We start from the raw sequence: 18,490 nt of genomic DNA, 5'->3' as shown, positions 1-18,490 counted from the left end.
GCTACTACACCCGCCCAACACCTATATAAGGCACGGCAGCTTCTCACCTTTCTTAGTTAGGGTGACAGAAACGTGCGCCTCCCCGGTGACCACGGAATGTTTGGGGGAACTGTGGTGACACGGAGCCACCCACGAGGCTCGCATGTTTGGCGCTACGCTGGCTGGGCCGCGACGGCCTGCCGAGTTTCCCTGTCGGGTGGCATATGCAAATGAGCGCCGCGCCCGGAGCACCTTGGGTAAGGGGCCGTTCGCGGGACCCAGGCCTGGGACTGTGGGCCCTGTGGCCGTCGCACTGGGCCCGCGGAGCATGCCGGGAGTGGCGAACGCGGCGGAAGCGCCAGTGCGCGGGGCGCCTCTAGGGCCGGGCTAGCGGGGTGCGAGCAGGCGGTGAGGCAGCTCTGGTGCGAAGAGGGGCCTGGCCGGGCGGTGCGGCGCTTTTAGAGCACGTTTCCCATTTAAACCATCCCGAGGAATACTTAAAAAAAATAAAGTAATCACCCGCTATTATCACACCTCGAAAAGTTAAGGTAATTCCTTAATATCACCTAATATTCACTCTCCGTTCAAATTTCTGATTGTTTCGAAATTACACTTTGTTGATTTGTCATATGTACCTACAGGAGACCCCGTCCCACATTGTATTTGATCGCGATATCGCTAGGTCTCTGTCATCCTCTTAATAACGCCCATTTCTCTTCATGCCATGGACTCATTGGCGAAACGGGGTATTTTACCCCGTGGACCGTAACAATACTTGCATTTGGCTCATTTCTTACCGATGTTGTTTAACTCGTGTCTCTTTCTCGTGTTTCTTGAAAATTTAGTTAGCTACAAAGGCCTAATTAGATCCTGGTCCCATTTTGTTTCGGCATGCGGGCTGCATGGGTAGGTTGTGTTACTTCTTACTGCATCTCAGCGTAAGGCGTGTAACGTCTGGCAGAAGCAGTGGCTTCGGGGGAGGTCATCAGCCTGAGCCTCCATTAGAGTTTCCCAGAAATCTTTCACTGGATCATTTTAGTGTACAGTGATGAACGTTGTCTGGGTAGAGGGTCTGGCAGTTCGCTTGTGGAGTTGTCTTTCATCCATCGCTCATGAGCTGTAAGGACCTAAACCCAAGGCCCCTCGTGTCCCAAGTTCTGTGCCCCAAGGAAAAAAATTGAGAGAATAACACCGGGACAAGAAATGACTGAAGACGGTGGATGTTGTTTGAATCTTCGGATCATTCTATCTTTTCCATAATTTAAAGTGCGCTAACAAATTACTTTTAGGCCAGACTGACGTTGTGTTTTTGTTTCCTGACTGCTGAGAGGCTCTTCCGGAGCCATTTAATGTTGTCCTGTGTGCTGGGTCTCCAGGTCCCACCTCCCTCACCACATAACCCTCAGCCACACTTTCTTGTGTACAATCAGTTGGATAAGAAAAATAGCTCCACCCAGCCTCATCCCTGTTTGAAGGTAGACTGATGTGTGTGTGTGTGTGTGTGTGTGTGTGTGTGTGTGTTTCTGGATATTTCCTGAATGTTGTTTTCTGTCAGGCTATACCTTTATTGAAAGCCTCATCCGGTAGGACAGTGTGTTAGAGACATTCAAATTTTTAACATCTTAGATTTCCTTACTCTAGTCTTGTTTGTGTCACACAGTTGTCCTTTTCTCCAAACTCTTGTGTTCCCCTACAGTCTTGTTGCTCCTGTTTGTTCTTCCCCTGTACCTCCTCCCATCTACAGTTGGATATGTCGCTAACTGAACAGTTAGCCGGTTCACATACGCATTTATAATTACTCTCATGTCTTCACAGTACAAATTTGCAACATTAACACTATTCTTTTAAGCTAAAAACACTTCTGCTAAGCTAAAAAATTCTTTAAGATCCCATATTTACATTTTGACAAAAGCAATTCTTGCTCTTATCACTGGTTAGGCATATGTAGATCTCCAGTCACTTTCTTGCGGGGAGATAGAATTGTTCATCACATCTTTGGAAGTCATACAGAAAAGTTAAAAGGGAGGTGGTTTTTTATTTAGATAATCTTTTGTGTCTTCAGTTAAGATTTGACTCTAAAAAAAAGTCTCAGTAGGGATTGTTAACAAATTGACTTTAGGAGAGATTGATTTAAAAGTTTTTACTTTATAAAAACAAATTAAAATATCACTTTGGGTGGCCAGTCAGTGAAGCCTCTGACTCTTGGTTTCAGCTCAAGTCCTGATCTCAGGATCGTGAGAGCGAGCCCTGTATTGGGCTCTGTACTCGGTGGGAGTTTGCTTGAGATTCTGTTTCCCTCTCCCTTTGCGCCTCCTGCTTATGCTCTTACCCTCTCTCTATCTAAAATAAATCAATAAATCTTTAAAAAAATAAAAAAATAAAATATAACCGCGTCTCCCTTTTGGGGAGATGCATTAGACTATAATAAAATACTTATTTGTTGAGAAAAAGGAAAAGATTTTTCTCACCTCATTGAATTTTTTAATAAGAAAAAAATGAGTTTTATTTTTATATTTTGGAGCATTTGAACTTTATTACCAAAAATCTTGTCATAATAATTCCAACCATTTACATTAGCAGGGGAATAAAATAATATCTGTCCTTCTTTAGTGCTATGTAAAACTATGGTGTATCTTACATTCAGTGGAATTTTAGATCCAAAGAGATGTAGTATCTCATTTTTCAAAGAAGGAAACTGAGGCTGAAATAAGTGTGTCATGATTTCCCTGGGCAATACTGTCAGTGGCTCTGTCATCTTCTGAGGCCAAACCCATTGCTCTTTCCACTGTACCACTTGTAGTATTAGTAATAGGTTACAAAAAAAGAGTAAAGACTTTAAGCCTGCTATTTTTACAACCACATTTTTGAATTCTCTTTTGACTGCAACAGTAGTACACACTGATAAGTGGAAAGTCTACCTATTCTTTTTCTCCACAGAAAGTGATATGACACAATTGAAAGAGGCAAAAACCACAAGTCATTTTCTCTTCAGGAATTTTGTTCTAATAAAAAAGAAGAAATTCGACCAAAATCTTCACATTCTCTTGAGTAGGGAACAGATGAATCACTTAGAACCACAGCATCAATGATAGGCTTTACTTGGTGAACTCCAGCTGGGGAACAGTGGTTATCAACGTAGGCTGCAGGTTGTAATCTCCACAAGAATTTATTAAATACCAGTGCCAGGGATGCCGAAGTGGCTTGGTTAATGGTCTGCTTTTGGCTCAGGTCATGATCCCAGGGGATCAAGTCCCGCCTTGGGCTTCTTGCTCAGCGGGGAGCCTGCTTCTCCCTCTGCCTGCAGCTCCCCCTGCTTGTGCTCTTTCTCCAATAGATAAATAAATAATCTTAAAAATATATATATAGTGCCAGAGCCCTCCCCTGAAAGTTCTGATTTAATTGTCCTCTGTTTCTTTCGTCTTTCTCTACTGTGAGCTCTCAGCCTTCACAGATCTGCCTCAGGCTTATCATCTGCCTTCTTTCTTGCTCTTGTCTACTTTCTTTTCCATTGGACACACTGTGCATCAGGTGAAGCTTGTGTGAGTTCCCCACCAGACCCCTTCCTTTGCTACTCCCTTCCTTTTATGCTCTTCCTCCTTCCCTCATGTTGCACTCATTGAGTACCCAGTACTTCTTAGTACTTCTCCTAAATGTCTCACCTAGAAAGAACTCCAAGGATCTTTCAAAACTCACCAGTCCTGGGTTTTATTTCTTCAGGGCTCTGCTAGTGAACCCCATAAAGTAAAATACGCTAGCGCCCTGTTTCACAAACTTGCCTAGTGATAGATTCCTAAACCTAACTTCTTACAGTGTCCAGAGGATTAGCCTGTGCCAAGGCATTAAAAGGATGATCCAGCGTATCTCCCAGATGACGTATCTGTGTTTTACAGGCTTTAAATGAAATGAGCAAGTCACTGTGGTAAGGCTGATGTGAGATATTTTTATGCATGGATTCGTTTCACAGCAACCACTTCCTTTAATTTGTAGCAGACAACCTCATGTTCTTTTTCACTGAAGGGAAAGAAAAAAAGACCAGGAGAGACTATCAGAGATGAGTTTCCTTAATTTCTTGTCCTTACTACAAATTTACGTAAGTACACATGCTTCTCTCTTTCCTGTCTTCTGGTTTCAGGGGAGAGGTATCCCTTGTATGGGAAAAACTTGTGCCCAGGTGGACAGCTCCATTGCCTAGACTCCAGAGAATACCCTCCAGGGTTTTCTGATTCCTGTTTGGTGGAAACTCTGTAAATTGTAGATAACTGATAGCAGTGCAAAATAATTCTTGTTAATAGACATGCAAAATTTGTCCAAACATTCATTTGAACATTCCTTTACTTCATACAGATTTGTGATTTGTTATTTCTCCTTTGAGGTGGTTACAACATCTACCTTCATTGATTAATACATTCAATAAAACCTTTAATCCATGTTCATTTTATATCTGTATGAAAGGCATGATTTTTACCTTCCTTTTAAAAAATTGCCTTTCCCACCCTTTTCCTTTTTCCCAGCTGTAATTTCTGGATGCAGTTCTGTGCTCCAGGTATTTTAAGAACCAGTTACCTCAGACCTCATTTTGAACAGTGTCACCCTTTGGGTCCTCTCAATACTGCAGGCTTGTAAAATACGTACCAGGCAGGAACCCTGCCAAGTATAGGCACTTTCTTTGTTTTAAAGTTAAACTCTTCATAAGGACTGAAAAAGGGGCTTCTGGCAAACTCTTCACCATACCGTGGTGGGGTGAGTCTAGAGTGTCATCTGAACAGTGCTTCCTGGGTTCCTCTTTGAATTCTGCCATTTTCAGTATTCTTTTGTCTGAATAGGCCAAGTGATTCAATTGGCTGGTCTTACACACAAATTAGTTACAAAGATGAGCTATTTGTAACACATTTCCAATCATTAAAACTCAGACATAGAACATTCCTTTAAATGGCAGGATTAGAAAACCCACCGTCCACATTATGCACTTTGGGAAGATGTCTATAGTATATGGTGTTGTGAAATTCAGCCTTGCTGGATATCGCTGTTTGTTATTTTGATCTATTTTGAATAAATGTATGTTATATGTATATATGTATATATATTTTTAAATTGTCTTTTAACAGTTTGTACGTCTTCTACTGAGATGCCCAATGGCTTCACCTAACAAAGGTATACTTTTCACCATGTAAGTACAGCTTTGTGGGGTACTTAAAAACTGAGATACATCTTTTTTGGGCTCTCAAAATGACAGTAGAACTTTGCCGAGTCTCCCTTTTTTCCAATTTTAATATTGTTCTCTATTATTTTTTTGGTTTATCTTTGTTTTGCTTACAGCAATAAATCATGGCCCACTGTTGGTAATAGTGGTTGGGAATTTAGTGTTATAGTCTGACCTTTTGGTGAGCTCTCTGTATGGATTAAGGATTTGTAGAGATCTAGTCTCTGTTGATGAGAGACAACAGAGAAACTAGTTTGTTAGTTTTGTTTTCCTATTTATCTGTTTGGGCTCAAATCAGTTAAGAATGTTGTGTTCCACCAGGAAGGGAAAGAGCTCTCTGATAATCTGAACCAGTGAATTTTTTTGTGCTTCTGTGTTTACTTTTGACTGATAACTGGAATTTTGGAATTAAAGCTATAAACTCTGAATCTTTGTGAATGTCATATCTGGTAATTCAGAAAGGTCTTTCCCTCATTGTATGAGTGTGTAATGTTTTCCTAAATCTAGGTGGTATTAATAAATTAGTTTATAAAATCTCCTAAATTAAAGGAGCCCTGTTCTGACTGGCTTGCCAGATAAGTGCTTATGTAAATATATTTCTATAATTCTCAGAAAATAAGGAAATGGAACTTAAAAAGTGCTAAATTTAAAAAGTATTTTAAAAGAAACCAGCTCAGAAAATTTTAAGAATTTAAGTTCGTATAATTTAGGTAAATCTTTGGCAAACTAGTTTAATAATTAATAAAAACCATTTTTTTGTGACTTGTCAATGTTATATGTAATGCAAGTGTACATTTTTATTATACTTGGGTATGTTTTTCTAAACATATACATGTTTACTGATCAAATAACATAGTGTTACTTCTACCTAATGCTTATGAAAAATGTAAATTTCCGTTTGACCAAACTGATCCTTATTCTGATTAACTTTATTTCATTAGTAATTATGTTCTGTAGTGTGTCAACCTGAAGATAAATTTCTAAGATCTAAGTAACCTAAAATCTTGAATTGGTACTAAATTGGGTTAATTAATGGAAAATCACTGGATAGCTACATCATTTCTAAATAAGATTTAATACTAAAGTGGTGGGGGGTGGGAGGGATGGAGTGGCTGGGTGATAGACATTGGGGAGGGTATGTGCTATGGTGAGAGCTGTGAATTGTGTAAGACTGTTAAAATCACAGACCTGTACCTCTGAAACAAATAATACATTATATGTTAAAAAAAAAAAAGGAAGATAGCAGGAGGGGAAAAATGAAGGGGGGGGAATCGGAGGGGGAGACGAACCATGAGAGACTATGGACTCTGAGAAACAAACTGAGGGTTCTAGAGGGGAGGGGGGTGGGGGGATGGGTTAGCCTGGTGATGGGTATTAAGGAGGGCACGTTCTGCATGGAGCACTGGGTGTTATATGCAAACAATGAATCATGGAACACTACATCAAAAACTAATGATGTAATGTATGGTAATTAACATAACATAATAAAAAAAGTTAAAAAAAGTATTAATTATTAAGCATAATTTTAAATTTATATTCCTGAGTGGCTCAGTGGTTAAGTGTCTGCCTTTGGCTCAGGTCATGACCCAGGAGTCCCGGAATTAAGCCCTGCATCGGGCACCCTGCTCAGCGGTTCGTCTGCTTCTCCCTCTGACCCTCCCCCGTCTCATGCTCTCTCTCTCTCTCAAATAAATAAATAAAATCTAAATTTTCATATACCTTTATTATTTCTATATACTATAGAAAGTTGATGTCTTTGGGTCATGTTCATGAGCATGTTCATTTTTGCCACATTTAGAAGTTGTGTAGGGGATATTAGCGATTGTAGAAAGTTGTATTATATGAATTCATGAACTCTGGTAGTCTGATAAAATACTGGGCTGTGACAATTCACATTTTATACCACACTCTCAGTTTTCTCTGCAAAATGGAATTACTTTGGTTGAAAGTTATAATTATTACAAATGGTGTAGACTCAGACTACTCAGACTGACTCCCTCTCAGACTACACTGAGAGGGAACTATTTCAGAGAAATATAACTGTATGTGCTTGTATTTTTCCAAGAAAAATATTAGTTTTGTCCTAAAGGAGCTGCATAAAGTGTTTTATAATATTACCTTATTTTTCTTTTAATCTCTCTAGTATCTGTAATGAGGTCTCCTCTTTCATTCCTGATGTTGATAATTGTGTTTTCAGTCTTATTTTCTTGATCTGTCTGGTTAGAATTTTATCAATTTTATTGTTATTTTATAAAAAACCACAGTTTTAGGTTTCATTTTTTTTTTCTATTGCTTGTTCATTTCTATGTCATTGATTTTTGCTCTTTGTTATTTCCTTCCTTCTATTTACTTTAGGTGTAATTTGCTCTTCTTTCCCTAGTTTTTTTTTGTGGAAATTTGGATTATTAACTTTAAACTTTTCTTATTTTCCAGTGGAAGCTTAAAGTCATAAATTTGTCTCTAGGCAATGCTAGCTGCTTTAGCTGTACCTCACAAATTTTAATGTGATATTTAATATAAACACGTTTTCAAATATAGTTCAGAATATTTACTTTCCCTTTTACTTTTTTGTCACATGAATTATTTAGATGTTTATTTTTTAGTTTCCAAATATTTGGATTTTCTAGGTATCTCTGTGCTCTTTTTCGGATTCTCTTGTGGTATGATTTCAATTATTTTAAATTTATTAAGACTTGTTTTATAGCCCTAGTGAATGTTCCGTGTGCATAGAAAAAGAATGTGCAGTTGTTGGCTGGAGCGTTCTATAAATGTTAATAGGTCAAGTTAGTTGGTAATGTTCAAATCATGTGTATCTTTACTGACTCTCTGTTCTTCTTCCATCATTTGTTGAGAGAGGACTGATGAAATCTCCAGCTGTAATTGTGGAGTTCTCTCTTTGGCCTTTCGCAGTTCCAACGGGTTTTGCTTCATGTATTGTAAAACTCTGTTGTTAGATATGTATACTTTTAGGACTGTTATGTCTTCTTGAGGAATTGGTGCCGTTATCATTATGAAGTGTTCCTCTACTATCACAACTACTAAAATTAATCAAATGGACTTTTGATGATTTATAAAAACATTTAAAAAAAGAAGCACAACTTGTGTTTCTCCAAAGCCACATCCCCTTTCTCCTGCTTTGATTTTTCCCATGGCAACTGTCTCCACCACACAATTTATTTGTTTTCTATCTTCTCCCACTAGGATAAAACTTCTAAAGAGTAAGAAGACTTCATTTGTTTTGTTCACTGCCGTTTCCCAACTACCTGTCATAACATGTGATCTCAATAAATACTTTCTGAATGAATTAATGTACAAAAAAGCTGCAACAACTGTAAGAACACAGTATTTCCCGACTCTACTCCATTTGCTCCACGGTAAATGGCTTCTGCTCACACAGGGGCTATTTCAGAAATAACTTCTACATCTTTAGCCCAACTAGTGCCACAAAGCAGTGTTGCCTTGGGTTCGCAGGGTCTCAGGAAGATGTTAGTGAGATAATTCTTTGTTTTAACTTTCTCTTTGTATCTCATCCACTTCTGGCTAGCATTTAGTCCTGAATCATCCCAGAATAGTGAATCTGAAGGACAGACACCCAGACCCTGGCCCCTCACCCTGGACTCCTGTTAGGAGCCTTCACCCCTTCAGGAGGCTCTTTAAGGCCCTCATATACGATGGACTCTTTGGGCCAGCCTCGCTGCTTCTAGGAATGGTTTTTATATCCCTGGATTGTAAGGTGAGTAGGAGCTTGGTTCTGATACCAAGACCCCAGCTACATGAAGCATTTATATTTCCCATGTCCTTATCCACACTGTGGTTTCGTTCCCCCAACCAGTTCTGTTTATTCACACAAGCCAAAGGCTATTATTGTCCCAGGAAATTTAAGCTTCAATTCGACCAGAAAAACTGAGGCTAACTCATTGTAATATTTGACAATGTAAACTGCAAGCAGAACATTTATAAATCAAATTTTCCTCACAGATTTATTTCTAAGGAGGGAAAAAAATATCTTTTTAATTGCTTGTATGTTTGGGATATCACGGAAAGATCCCTGGGTCTGATGGTCAGAGTTAAAATCCCAGCTCCACCCCTTGGACGACCCACACCCTCTGTGAAGCAGATAATAGTAATGTCTGTCCTGCTTGCTTCTGTGGATCAACAGAAGGATCTGTGAGAAATGCTCAGGAAAGTGCCTTGTGTATTGCAAAGCTCTACAAGTGGGTAAACTGCTGTTGTCACCATGAGAAGTTTTTCCAACTTTAAGGTTTGCAGTGATTGTACATTTTTAGTCATTAATTCAAGAAGAGCATTTGGGTATTTGTTGCCTCAGAGGCCTTCACTCATCCTGAGGAGTACCTGCCTACAACTCTTAAACTGGAAGAAATAAAACCCAATGTCCATTGCCTGTTACTTTGGAAACTAGGAGCATTTCAAAATACTGGTATGGAGGCAGGAGTCTCTCCTCTGCTCTCTTACCTGCCGCTCCCCTGCAGTGTATTCAGTAAACTCCCATCTCCTTTAAAAACAAAACAAAACAATAATAAAATACTGGAAAGGAAACAATGTAACTGGGAGGAAAAGCACCACTTGGGACCAATCACCCTTCCCCCCCCCCCCGCAAAGCTTAAAATACTAGGCACCTGTTTAAATATTTCCTAATCAATTTTTTAAACCTAAAAGTTGGATATATTTCAGTTGTGTCTGTTAAATACATGATGAAGATGAGAAAGGTAAGATCTGTTTTCACTTTGGGGAAGTTAATGATAATCATGAGTGATGTTGAGCAATTTTCATGTGCCTGCTGGCTATCTGTATGTCTTCTTTGGAAAAATGTCTCTTCAGATCCTTTGCCCATTTTTAAACTGGGGATTGTTTTGTTTTTTTGCTGTTATATTTATGAGTTCTTTATATATTTTGGATATTAACCCCTTATTGGATATATGATTTGCAAGTATTTTCTCTCATTCAGTAGGTCGTCTTTTCATTTTTGTTGATGGTTTCCTTTGCTTTGCAGAAGCTTTTAAGTTTGATGTAGTCACACTTGTTTATTTTTGCCTTTGTTGCCTTTGCTTTTGGAGTCAGATCCAAAAATTCGTCTCTGAGACTGATGTCACGTAGTTTATTGCCTGTGTTTTCTAAGTTTTATGGTTTTGGGTCTTATATTCCAGTCTTTAATCCATTTGAGTTAACTTTTGTATATGGGGTAAGACAGTGGTCTAGTTTCAGTCTTTTGCATGTAGCTGTCCTGTTTTCCCAACACCATTTATTTATTGAAGAGACCGTCCTTTCCTCACTCTACATTCTTGCCTCCTTTGTTGTAAATTAATTGATCATTTATTTCTGGGTTTTCTCTTCTGTTCTATTGATCTATGTGTCTATTTTATGCCAATATCATACTGTTTTAATTACTATACTGTGTAATATAGTTTGAAATGAGGGAGCATGATGCCTCTGGATTTGTTCTTTTCTTTCAAGATTGCTTTGGTAGAATTCACCAGTGAAGTTGTCTGGTCCTATACTTTTGTTTGTTGGGAGGTTTTTGATTACTGACCCAATCTCCTTACTAGTAATTGGTCTGTTCAGATTTTCTGTTTCTTCCCGATTAAGTGTTCGAAGATTATACAATTCTAAGAATGTATGTATTTCTTCTAGGTTGTCCAATTTGTTGACATATAATTGTTCATAATAGTCTCTTCTGATCCTTTGTGTTTCTGTGGTATCAGTTGTAACTTTTATTTCTGATTTTGTTTATTTGAGTCTTCTCTCTTTTTTCTTGCTGAGTCTAGTTAAAGGTCTGTCAATTTTGTTTATCTTTCCAAAGAACTAGCTCTTAGTTTCATTGATCTTTTCTATTGTCTTTTTAATCTTCATTTCATTATTTCTGTTCTGATCTTTATTATTTCCTTCCTTTTACTACCTGTGGGCTTCATTTGTTCTTTTTCTAGTTTCTTTAGGCGTAGAGTTTGGTTATTCATTCGAGATTTTTCTTTTTTTCTTGACATAGGCCTGTATCACTATGCACTTTCCTCTTAAGAACTGCTTTTGTTACATCCCATAGATTTTGCTATGGTATTTTCATTTTTTTCTAGGTATTTTCTTATTTCTCTTTTGATTTTTTCATTGACCCAGTAATTCTTCAGTGGCATGTTGTTTAATCTCCACATATTTGTGATTTTTTTCAGGTTTCTTTTTGTAATTCAAGTTTCATACCACTGTGGTTGGAAAAGATGCTTGATATGATTTCAGTCTTGTTTTATTGAGATTTCTATGGTGGCTTAACATGTGATCTATCCTGGAGAATGTTGCATGTGCACCTGAGAAGAATGTGTATTTTGATGCTTTTGAATGGACTGTTCTGTATATATTAAGTCCATCTGATCTAATGTGTCCTTTAAGGCCAATGTTTCCTTATTGGTTTTCTGTCTGGATAATCTATCCATGGATGTGAGTGGAATGCTAAACTCCCTCTACTATTATTGTATTGCTGTCAGTTCTTCCTTTAGGTCTGTTAATGTTTGCTTTGTATATTTTGGTGCTCCTATGTTGGAAGCATATATATTTACAAATGTTTTATCTTCTTGTTAGAATGACTCTCTTACCATTATGTATTGCCCTTCATCTTTTATTACAGTCTTTGTTTTAAAGTCTGTTTTATCTAATTTGAGTATAGCTGCCCAGCTTTCCTTTCATTTCCATTTACATGGAATATCTTTTTCTGTCCCTTCACTTTCCGTCTATGTGTATCCTTACATCTGAAGTGAGTCTCTTGTAGGCAGCATATAGATGGGTCTTATTTTTTATGCATTCAGCCATTCTTTGTCTTTTGATTGGAGCATTTAGTCCATTTACATTTAAAGTAATTATTGATAGGTATGTATTAATTGCCATTTTATTAATTATTTTCTAGCTGTTTTTGTAGTTACTCTATTTTCCTTTTTTTCTTACTCTCTTCCCTTGTGGTTTGATGACTTTCCTTAGTGTTATTTTTAGATTCCTTTCTCATTTTCTTTTTTGTAACCACTGTAGGTTTTCGCTTCATTGTTACCATGAGGTTCACATATAACATCCTATGTATGTAACATTTTATTTTAAGTGGCTGACCACTTAAATTTGAACTCATTCCAAAACTGCATTTTTACTTACCACTCCACATTTTATATTTTTGATGTCACATTTTATATCTTTTTACTCTATGTATCCCTTAACTAATTATTGTAGTGTTAGATAATTTTATTACTTTCGTCTTTTAACTTCATTCTAGCTTTACAAGTGATTAATATACTGTCTTTACTGCATATGTACCTTTGCCAGTGAGATTTTTACTTTCATATACTTTCTTGTTATTAATCAGTGCCACTTCTTTTCAGCTTAGAAATGTCCTTTTAACATTTCTTGTAAGGCCAGTTTAGGGGTGATAAACCCCTTTAGCTTTTGCTTGTCTGGAAAACTCTTTATCTCTCTTTCAATGCTGAATGATAGCATTGACTGGTAAAGTATTCTTGGTTGGAAGATTTTCCTTTCAGCTCTTTGAATATATCATGTGACTTCTCCTCACCTGCGAAGTTTCTGCTGAAAAATCTGCCAATAATCTTAGAGGGGTTCCCTTATATGTAACAAGTTGTTTTTCTCTTGCTGCTTTTAAGATTATTTCTATAACTTTTGACATTTTAATTATACGTGTCTTGGTGTGGCTCTCTTTGGGTTCATCGTATTTGGAATTCTCTGTGCTTCTGGGACCTGGATGTCTGTTTCCTTCTCTAGGTTAGGGAAGTTTTCAGCCATTATTTCTTCAAATACATCTTCTGTCCCTTTCTCTCTGTCTTTTCTTTCTGGAACCCCTATAATGTGAATGTTATTCTCTTTGATGTCATATAGGTCCCTTGAGCTATCTTCACTTTTTAAAAATTTCTTTTTTTCTTGTTGCTGCTATGTTAGGGTGAGTTCCATTGCCCTGTCTTCCAGATTGTTGATATTTTCTTCTGTTTTTGATCTTTTCTAGTCTGCTTTTGACCCCTCTAGTATATTTTCCAGTTCAGTTATTATGTTCTTCAGCTCTGGGACTTCTATTTGGTAGTTTCTTATATTTTCTCTTTGTTGAAGTTCTCATTGTGTTCCTTTATTCTTCTCCTGAGTTAGGTAAGCATTTTTATGACCTTTACTTTGAATTCTTTATCAGGTAGATTACTTATCTCTGTTTCATTAAGGTCTTTTCTGAGGTTTTATTTTATTTTATTTTTTTTATTTGGAACATAATTCTTTTATTTCCTCATTTTGCTTGACTCTCTGTGTTTATTTCTATGTATTTAGGCAAAACTGCTACCTCTTCCAGTCTTGAAGGAGTGGCCTTGTGTAGGTGATGAAACTTATCGTTCAACCTTGACCTAGCACATGGTTGTCTCTCAAACCTTTGTGACTCTCTGTGTAGCCTGATATATTCTGAATAGGTTCCTGATGTTGAGGGTGGGCCAAGACTTGTCAGGGATCTGAAGGAAGGATCTTATTTAGCACCTAATTTAGCACCTAGTTTGGGGCTGATTGGAAGCCAGACACTCAAGCAGCAACTTTTAAAGTATAAAAATATATGCAGTCCTGTGGAGTCACAATCTTAAACCCTGCTGGCCTTCAGACCAGGAGACCTAGAGGTGTCCCTGGTGACAGTTGTGAAAATCAGGGCTCCAGATGAGTGTATAAGCTCCTTTCTGGGAGGTATCATTGAGCCATGGCGAGGCCAAGGAAGTACACAAGGATGGTGTCTGCCAGAGCACATCTGTAGCCTCTAGATGTGTGGCAAATCTGAAGTCTGTCCCTCAGGCTGAAGCTCTAAGACAAGTAAATAGGCCTTTTTCACAGGGCAGGTTTTTAATCTGTTGTCTCTGAAGTGCCCTGGAGGTAGCAGTCTGCCAAGAACTGTCTTTCTGATTGTTACAGTGCTGTGGAGCCCAGAAATGCAAGCGCCATCAGGGCTAAGCAATCGAGAGGCATCCTCTGTGTGGATTGCAGGTGTCTGCCAGTTTTAGTGAGGCAACTAGAGAGTGTAGGGGGTGAAGCACACTCACTGACTTCAGCAAGGCAGTGGGAAAATGCCTTGACTGCATGTGCAAGCAGCTTCAGTTATAGAATGGGAGAATACTTTGTCTATGTGTACCTGCCAGCTGTAGCGAGGGAGTGGGAGAATGCCCAGCACACTTGCATTGGTTGGCCCTAGCCAGGAAGCAAGGGTGTGTTGCAACACCCTTGGCTTGCCAGCTTTAGTAAGGGAGCATGACAATGCTGTGACTGCTTATGCTTGCCAGCCCCAGCCAGGGAACAGGGAACAGGAGTGCTGAAACCTCTTACCCCAGTGGACTTAGCAAGGCAGTGGGATGGTGCTGCATCTGTATGCACCTACTGTGCTAGGAGGATAGAGAGTACAAAAATGGCATCTACCGGAGAGTCCCAGTTGTCTCCTGTCCCTCCAGCAGATGCCTTAAGATTTGCAAATGAATCTCCTCACATGTGGTCAGGCACTATTCAAACTACTGCTTTTATAGTGAGTCCTGGGGTAAGACTGCATGCAAGTCATTCATTCATTCATTCATTCATTCATTCATTCATTCATTTTTAAGTAGGCTCCATACCCAGTGTGGAGCCCATTGTGGGGCCTTAACTCACAACCCTGAGATCAAGACCCTGAGATCAAGACCTGAACTGATATCAAGAGTTAGACCCTTGACTGACTGAACCACCTAGGCACCCCTGCATGCAAGTCCTTTAAAAGAAGAATCTCAGTTACCTATAGTCCTTTTGGTCCCTTAAATGAAAGCCCTGACAGATTCTTTGGGGGATTGGCTCTCTGGTGTAGGTCCCATGGGTACCTGATGTGGACACAAACCAGCTCTGTATTTTTGAGACCTCTCCCCATCGTGGCTTGCTGCAGAGAAGGTAGGGGTTTTGGCAAGACTGCATCTCTGCTTCTCCCACCCCACTTGATTGGTCCTTTTATCATTTGTTGTGGAGGAGCTGTTCAGCTAGTTTTCAGTTCTTTTTCAGAAGGACTTGTTTCATATGTAGTTGTAGATTTGGTGTGTCTATGGAAGGAGATGAGTTCAGAATCTTCCTACACTACTGTCTTGGACTGCCCCCACCCCCAACTCATTTAATCCAGATTCCTGGATTGTGATTCAGTAGGTCTGGAGAGGAGCCCTAGAACCTGCATTTTAATAGGCACCTAAGGGATTATGATGCAGGGTTCTGTGGGCTACTGGGAATCCCTCTGTCTTCCAACTGCTGACCTGATTTTTCTCTTTTATCTTAGGTTCAATGAGCCTTAAACTAACCTTCCATGAATAGATAGAGATTTCTCTTCCCTGTCATCATTCCCAGACCAGTTTTATAAATGTAATCATTGTCTGGGCCCCTGGGTGGCTGTTGGTTAGGTGTCTGCCTTCAGTTTGGGTCATGGTCTCAGGGTCCTGGGATCAAGCCCAGCATTTGGCTCCCTGCTCAGTGGGGAGTCTGCTTGTCCCTCTCCCTCTGTCCCTCACCCCCACTCATGCACATGCTCGCTCTCTCTCTCGCTCTCTCTCACTCTGCTCTCTCTCAAATAAAATCTTTTAAAATGTAATCATTGTCATCTTTGTTCTTCCATCTTTCTTCTCTTTCCTTCTTCTTCTTCCTCCTCCTTCCTTCTTTTTCTTCTCTCTTATCTAGTCATTCATTAAGTCCTATTGTCTCCTTCTCAGTCTTCATTTATGTCACATTTCATCGTTATGGCCCCTCCTCCAAAACCCCCACCCTCACCAACTCACACCTGGACTATCCAAAAGGCTTCTAGCTTCTCTCTTCCTTCTTTAATCCTTCTTTTACATAGTAGACTATTATCTTGTACAAACATCATTTTTATCATGCCACTCACCTACTCAAGAGTAAGTAGTGATTTTCTGTCTTCCTTATCAGAACTGAACTTCTCTCCCTAATATTTTTTTTTTTTTAAGGGGAGGGGAGGGGAAAAAGGAGATGGACAGAGAGAATCTTAAGCAGACTCCACACCCAGCATGGAGCCCAACGCGGGGCTCGATCTCACAAACCTGAGATCATGATTTGAGCCGAAATCAAGAGTCAGACGCTTAACTGACGAGCCACTCTGGTGCCTCTCCCTAATATTTTATATTATTTATCAACTACATTCCTCACTATTCCAAAATTATGTATTTTTAGTCTCTGAAATAGTGCCTGTAGTCCACAATTTTTTTACTCTTGCCTTTGAGTATATATTCTCCAAATATATTTATTATAAACTTCCACGGACAGAGAACCACTTTGTTGAAGGGGACTGTTGATATATTGACTACATTATTATCAATCCCTTCCCAGAGAGAAGGGCTGGGGAGGAAACCAAGTGGACTAATGGACTGATTGGATGAGGACTCTACACATTGTATTTTATCACAGATATAAACTTCCCTTTGGTGGTCGCCCCTTGCTCAGTGAACTTTTAGAGGAGGTAGAGTACCTTTTAATATACTACCTACTGGTGAAAGTCCCCTAAAGCTAAATGGCCAAAATTTTAAGTCAATATATAGATTGTTTTGAACACCTTAAAAATATTTCCTGTTTTGAGCAGTTTGTATATTTAGTGAAACTGAATCTACTAAGGCAAAGTTTTGACATGTTTTAATATTAGAAACCATGATCTAGAAATTCTGGAGGGATAGCTGGTCACTCTCATAACAGATCTTTTGCTCTTTGTATTCCGGTCCTTTGGTGTCTCTTGTAGCCATAGAGAAGCTCATGTTAGAGATGGTTTAAGTACTTGACAAGTCAACATATGTTTCTTTTCAGAGCATGTATCACTGAGGTTGGCCCCTGTCATTCCCCTTGAGAAAGACTTACAGTTCTCAACTTCTTTTCACCATAGCATTACACCCCTAAGGGAGACCCCTCTTTCTGACAGTAACAGAGATGTACTAAATCAGTTCTCAAAATAGCTCTCCCTTTTCTCCTCTCTGGGTAGATGGTATTATTTGAAAAAGTTCCTCAGGTGGTTCTGAAACCCCCACCCATTCTCCATTGGGAATCACAGCTTTTATATATCCTTATTGCACCTTCCTTAATATACAAAAATTTATTGGCTTGATCTATCAGTTTCTGAAAGATTTGTGGTACAATTTACCTCTGTATGTATAGTTCTGAAAAAGTATTCTTTGTATTCTGTCACTTGTTTTATATAATTATGTGCTTATGAGTTCAAGATTGTTACATCTTTTCAGGATGGTATTTTTTAATCCTTATGTAGTATACTTCTTTATCTCTCTTAATGCCGCTGCATTAATTTTTATACTGTGTGATATTAATATTGCTAAGTATGCTTTCTTTTGGTTAATATGCTTTCTTTTGGCATATCTTTATCTCTTCATTTTCATATGTTTGATGTGATTTTTTTAAAATTACGTTTTTTGGGGGCGCCTGGGTGGCTCAGATGGTTAAGCATCTGCCTTCGGCTCAGGTCATGATCCCAGGGTCCTGGGATCGAGCCCCGCCTCAGGCTCCTGGCTCAGTGAGGAGCCTGCTTCTCCCTCTCTCTCTGCCTCTCTCCCTGCTCATGCTCTCTCTCTCTCTCTTTCTCTGTATCTGTCTCGGATGAATAAACAAAATCTTTAAAAAAATTAAAATTATGTTTTCTTATAAATAGCATTATTTGGATCTTAAAAAACTGATCTACACTCTTATCCCATTTTCTAATAAGTGGTTTTAATCCAGGGATTGGTAACATTTTACTATAAAAGACCAGATAGTAAATACTTTTGGCTGTGTGGGCCATATATATATATCTCTGTTATAACTACTCAAAAATAGTCACTGACAGGACATAAATGAATGCACATGGCTGTAATTGGCCTGCTAGGCATAGTTTGCCAGGCTCTGGGCTTAGTCCATTTACAGTTTTGTGATTGATAATATATCTGGACTTCTTTCTGTCATCTTATTTTGTGTTTTTTGTTTGCCATCTATTTATTACCTAGGGCAGTGCTATCTGAGGTTACAGATGAACCAAAAATAATTCTTATTTTTATGGTTAAGGATTAAGTATAACCTTATTATATTTTTGTCAGTTTCTATATTTGTTGTCCTGGATTCTTTCTTGCTGAAGTGCATTCTTTAGTTTTTTGTTTGTTTGTTTTTTCAGTGAGAGTCTCTGGGTGGTAAGCTCCCTTAGTCTATTATACCTAAATAGCTCGGTATAGAATTCAAGGTAGGTAATTACTTTCTCTTAGTATGTGGAAGATATTACTCCATATTCTTCTGGGATTGATTATTGCTGATGATACATCAGCA

General features: G+C 38.7%; 1 protein-coding gene across 2 annotated transcripts in view; it reads left to right on the top strand.

Annotated features, from left to right (window-relative positions):
- The first annotated feature begins 3,973 nt into the window (after positions 1 to 3,973).
- AKAP6 (A-kinase anchoring protein 6) overlaps positions 3,974 to 18,490 on the top strand; it is a 571,051-nt gene continuing 556,534 nt past the window's right edge. The window contains exons 1-2 of one of the 2 annotated variants that reach the window (XM_088024647.1): positions 3,974 to 4,069; positions 5,085 to 5,130. The gene's annotated coding sequence lies outside the window, so the exon portion shown is untranslated. Of the gene's footprint in view, positions 4,070 to 5,084; positions 5,147 to 18,490 lie in introns of both variants that reach the window. The other variant, XM_028114891.2, reaches the window with a different exon arrangement.

The sequence above is a fragment of the Eumetopias jubatus genome, unplaced genomic scaffold (assembly GCF_037043125.1).
Source record: "Eumetopias jubatus isolate StellerSeaLion01/CBP00866 unplaced genomic scaffold, mEumJub1_p1.0 scaffold_7, whole genome shotgun sequence".
Classification (NCBI taxonomy): Eukaryota; Metazoa; Chordata; class Mammalia; order Carnivora; family Otariidae; genus Eumetopias; species Eumetopias jubatus.
Note: the sequence above shows the minus strand (reverse complement) of the source record. Positions and strands in the feature narration are given on the sequence as shown.